This window comes from Ambystoma mexicanum, chromosome 6q (assembly GCF_040938575.1).
Source record: "Ambystoma mexicanum isolate Mex_15411 chromosome 6q, UKY_AmexF1_1, whole genome shotgun sequence".
NCBI lineage: Eukaryota > Metazoa > Chordata > Amphibia > Caudata > Ambystomatidae > Ambystoma > Ambystoma mexicanum.
This window is the reverse complement of record NC_090937.1, coordinates 1,242,953,135-1,242,958,176: the sequence shown is the minus strand read 5'-3', so window position 1 is coordinate 1,242,958,176 and position 5,042 is coordinate 1,242,953,135.

Sequence of the window (5,042 nt, the reverse complement as noted above, 5' to 3'; positions counted from 1 at the left end):
GCTGACCAGATGGCCTCGGTCCCGGCATGGCGGGGGAAGAGAGGCTGCAAGCCAGCCCCATGGCATGCGGAGCGGGGGCCTTGGAAACTTCCTTAAGCCCCGTGCCCCCAGGCAGTGGGACCAGATGGCCCGAGTCGCGGCCAGCGGACCAGATGGCCCAAGTTCCGGCCGGCCCAGCTGGCTCCTGCACTTGTCCCCTCCGGTGGGGTTCCTTAAGCCCCCACCCCACTGCGTGGGGGCTTAATAGCCAGCGTAGAAGTGTCTCCCGGGCCCGAGCACGCATGAGGCTGGTGCCTTAATCCCCGGACAGGGCGGGGAAGAGAGGCGGCGGTTTAAGCCCCCCACCCTGGAGCACCCAGGTGGTGGCAGCGGAGGGGTTGATGGGGTGGAACCTTAAGCCCGTGCCCCACGGACGGTCGTGTCGGGGCAGGGGCGTCAGGCTGGCCGGCGGGCCATCTGGCCAGGGGAGTAGGACCAGATGGCACGAGTGGCGGCCGGCAGACCAGATGGCCCGCGTCATGGCCAGGGCGGCTGGCTCCTACATTTGTCTCCAGTCGGGGGGCTTGATAGTCGGCGTGGAAGTGCCACCCTGCGACCCCCGGGGTGGCCGTTGCGCTGTTCCCGGCCTTGGTTCCATGGCGTCCGTGGGCTGCTCCCGGTCAAGTCCAAAACGGGGTGGCTCCCTGAGCGGGGGCCCCCTTCCCTCCAGGGGGCTATAGCCGCTCATAGCGTTCCGCCTTGAGTGCCATGGCGTTCGTGGGTTACTCCAGGTCCTCGGCCCAGTGCCTCCCATGTGCGGTCAAGTCAAGGGGTGCGTGTGTCAAGGGGCGCTCGTAGTGGCCGGGCCCGAGTTCCACGGCGTTTGTGGGTTAGTCCCGGAGGGCAAGGCTCTAACGTGGAGGGAGAAGCCCTAAGCGGGCCCGGCCAGAGATCCAGGGTGGCCGGGGCTGCCTCCACCCACCCCCTGTCTCGAAGGTCCCCAGGCCCAGCGCTGGTCGCGGGGAGCCCCGGCGGGGTCCCTGTCGCTCCCCACAGGGAAAAGCTCTAAAGGGGCCCCGCCGAAGCCCGGGGGGCAGGTGGAGGGGCTAGCCCCTGGCCTTCTGTGCCTGCCTCATGAGTGGGTTAACCGCCCCCTCCCCAAGCCCGGCGGCGGTGCAGGGGAGCACCCGGCAGGGTCCCCGTCCCTCCCCAGAGGGAGAAGCTCCAATCCGGAGTCGGGGGAGGCTCTAAGGCGGCCCGGGCCTCCAAGCTGCTGCAACCCAGGCCTTGGGCGCCGCGTCGATCCCATCCCCCGGCCCGGCGGCGGTTCCCGTGGAGCTCCGGCGGCATCCCCGTCCCTCGCCGGAGGGAGGAGCTCTAATGCGGAGTGGGGGAGGCTCTAAGGCGGCCCGGGCCAGGGGCCCCAGTCTGTTGCAACAACCCTGGCCTTGGGCACCGCGTCGATCCCGTCCCCCGGCCCGGTGGTGGTTCCCGGGGAGCCCCAACGGCATCCCCATCCCTCCCCAGAGGGAGAAGCTCTAATGCGGAGTGGGGGAGGCTCTAAGGTGGCACGGGCCGGAGCTCCAAGCTGCTGCAACAACCCCGGCCTTGGGCGCTGCGTTGATCCCGTACCCCGGGCCCGTCGGCGGTTCCCGGGGAGCCCCGGCGGCGTACCCATCCCTCCCCGGAGGGAGAAGCTCTAATGTGGAGTGGGGAGGCTCTAAGGCGGCCTGGGCCAGAGCTCCAGACAGGCACCCAAGGCCGGGCTGCTGCCACCCAGCTCTGGGCGCCCGTCCCTTAGGTCCCCGTGCCTCCCTGGCGGGAGAAGCTCCAATGGGACAGGGGGAGCTCTATGGCAGCCCGGGCCAGACCTCCAGGGAGGTGGCCGGGTGCTGCTGAAACCCGGCTTTGGGTCCTACAAAGGTCCCCACGCCTGGCGAGGTCCCGGTCCCTCCCCACAGGGAAAAGCTCTAATGTGGCGGGAGAAAAGCTCTGAGGCAACCTGGCCGGAGCTCAAGGATGCCCTGCCGGTGCTGGCCCATGCATGCCCTTGGGCACCTGCCGGCCCTCGGTCCTTTGCCAGGCGGGTCCGGGGCCCACAGACCACTTCCCATCCAGGCCCATTGGAATGCATGGCCCTACCAGATGGCCGCTCTCTGAGGCCGGCCATCTGGTGGTGGGCCATAGGAACGACTGCAAGGACCAGATGGCCGGACCACTCTGGAAGTCCGGATGGGCGTCAATCTGAAATTCGTCTCCAGTTGGGTCTATAAGGAGCCCATGCGGTTTCGCCAAGAGATCCCCCTCTGTCGCTCCGGGCGCACGCTTTACAAGAAAGCTCAGTCACCTTCCTGCGCATTACTATAGACAGGGGGGAGAGGGACCTGTCTGCGCGTCCTTCAGGGTATTTTTCACCGCTGACTGCCCTGCCCGTGCTCCGTGGCAAAGCCACCGCACTTCCCCAGGCCCGGCCGGCTGGGGGGCCGTGCCCCGCGCAGCGTCCCAGCAGAGACTGGCCTGCTGGGGGCGCTCTTTTCCGAGCACTCCATGCGATCGATTTGGCGCACTTGGTCCGTCTAAGGTTGGACTGCTTGGCCAGCCTCGGCTGTTGTTTCAAGCAATTCGCTTCCACCCGCCTTGGGACCGCGTCGAGGATATGTCCCCGTTTTTGGAGAGGGCCCCCGCCCCCGCGTGGGCGGCTCTCCCCTCCGAGCAGAGCGAATGCCGATCAGCCCGGCAGCTTCCCCAGTGGTCCGATCAGAGTGGACGGGGTCGGGTGGCGCTAGCTAACCCCAGCGCGGGTGTGCCTACCACAAGCCACGACACGGCCCCTGCTCCACCGAGCACGTTTCTCCAGCAGCTCGGAATGCACGTTCCGTAGGGTGCCGATCACCTGCGTCACTGCTCCGGTGGCGGCATTGCGGGTGAACCCCCTACCGCTCCAAGATGTGCCTGGGCCCAGCCTCTCCCTCCCACCCACCCCGCATGGCATGGCGGAGCGGGCCGCCAGCGCCCGTGTGACCGACCGGTCCACCCCAGGGCCCGACGCTCGGGTCCTCCACCGCCCCCAGCAGGGCGCGAAGGTCGGCTCCGAGGCGGACGCACAGCTCCCCCGTTGCCACCCTCCAGCAGGTGCGGCTACTTGGTTGATCCTGCCAGTAGCATATGCTTGTCTCAAAGATTAAGCCATGCACGTGTAAGTACACACGGCCGGTACAGTGAAACTGCGAATGGCTCATTAAATCAGTTATGGTTCCTTTGATCGCTCCATCTGTTACTTGGATAACTGTGGTAATTCTAGAGCTAATACATGCTGACGAGCGCTGACCTCCCGGGATGCGTGCATTTATCAGACCAAGACCAATCCGGGCTTACCTGGCCGCTTTGATGACTCTAGATAACCTCAAGCCGATCGCACGTCCCCGTGACGGCGATGATGCATTCGGATGTCTGCCCTATCAACTTTCGATGGTACTTTCTGTGCCTACCATGGTGACCACGGGTAACGGGGAATCAGGGTTCGATTCCGGAGAGGGAGCCTGAGAAGCGGCTACCAACTCCCGACTCGGGGAGGTAGTGATGAAAAATAACAATACAGGACTCTTTCGAGGCCCTCTAATTGGAAAGAGTACACTTTAAATCCTTTAACGAGGATCCATTGGAGGGCAAGTCTGGTGCCAGCAACCGCGGTAATTCCAGCTCCAATAGCGTATATTAAAGTTGCTGCAGTTAAAAAGCTCATAGTTGGATCTTGGGATCGAGCTGGCGGTCTGCCACGAGGCGAGCTACCGCCTGTCCCAGCCCCTGCCTCTCGGCGCCCCCTTGATGCTCTTGAAAAAATTAGAGTGTTCAAAGCAGGCCGGTCGCCTGAATACTTCAGCTAGGAATAATGGAATAGGACTCCGGTTCTATTTTGTTGGTTTTCAGAACTGGGGCCATGATTAAGAGGGACGGCGGGGGGCATTCGTATTGTGCCACTAGAGGTGAAATACTAGAACCGGCGCAAGACGAACCAAAGCGAAAGCATTTGCCAAGAATGTTGTTTGTTCTATAATATCAAAATTCTAGGGGCTGAGTTGGGTCATTTGTGCGTCGAAAAATGGGAATTTGTGCGACATTCTGCCTGTAAATCTCTGTTTAAGAAATGGGGATTTGTGGACAGAATGGTGCACAATCTCTATTTTTAGGCGCAGAAATAGCATGAATTAACCTTACAGTGTGTTTGAGTAATAGTACAAATATTATGGTGGTATTTAACTTACTTTTTTTCTGGAATGATCAGGTTTCTTCTTAGTTGTTCTTTGTACTTCAAATTCGGCTGCTTCTTTTCAGGAGAGTGGTCTTCACTGCAATTGTAAAGGAAACAAATTAATAATTTTGTTTGGATATAGAACTGATTTTAATTTAGACATTGATTTTTATGTTTTTGTACAAGTATTGTTGTTTGATATTTGAACATAGCGTGTGCATGCAATTTTGTTTGAGTATGTTAACTCTTTATATTTTACTTTAAATATGTTAGTTCAACATGCTTTGCAAATGTGTGTGTAAAAAGAAATTAATAGCAGATAGGTTTGGAAGTGACAGTTGATTATAGGAGATGGGAAACATGAGAGTAAGTTCATTTTATAGGTTATACAAGCTAAAAGTCAGTTCATCTCTTTATATGAATGTATAAGAATTGTACATGTACAATACAGAAAATATGCATACCTGTAGTTTGTGTTCATGCATATGGATATGCATGCAGCTGCAAGTAGGAATCTTGGAGACTTGTACAGTATGTCTTGTAGAAGGTGCTTTCCAATGATATGACACTTGTACTCAGAGAGATTAACAGTACATTTGAAATGCTGATCTATGATGATGCAGTTAGATGTAGAGGTCTTGGATGTGATTGGTGGATGGTTGTGTGATTGCTTAGCTATATCCAATGAGGGAATGGCACAGAAAGTGAAATGGAAATGGTAGAAGGACTGTCCATGTTACGATATGTCCGCGGACATGGCGGTAGTCCGCAGACATCGTGTGTTACATCCGGGGATTTTGGGGTGGGGAGGCAT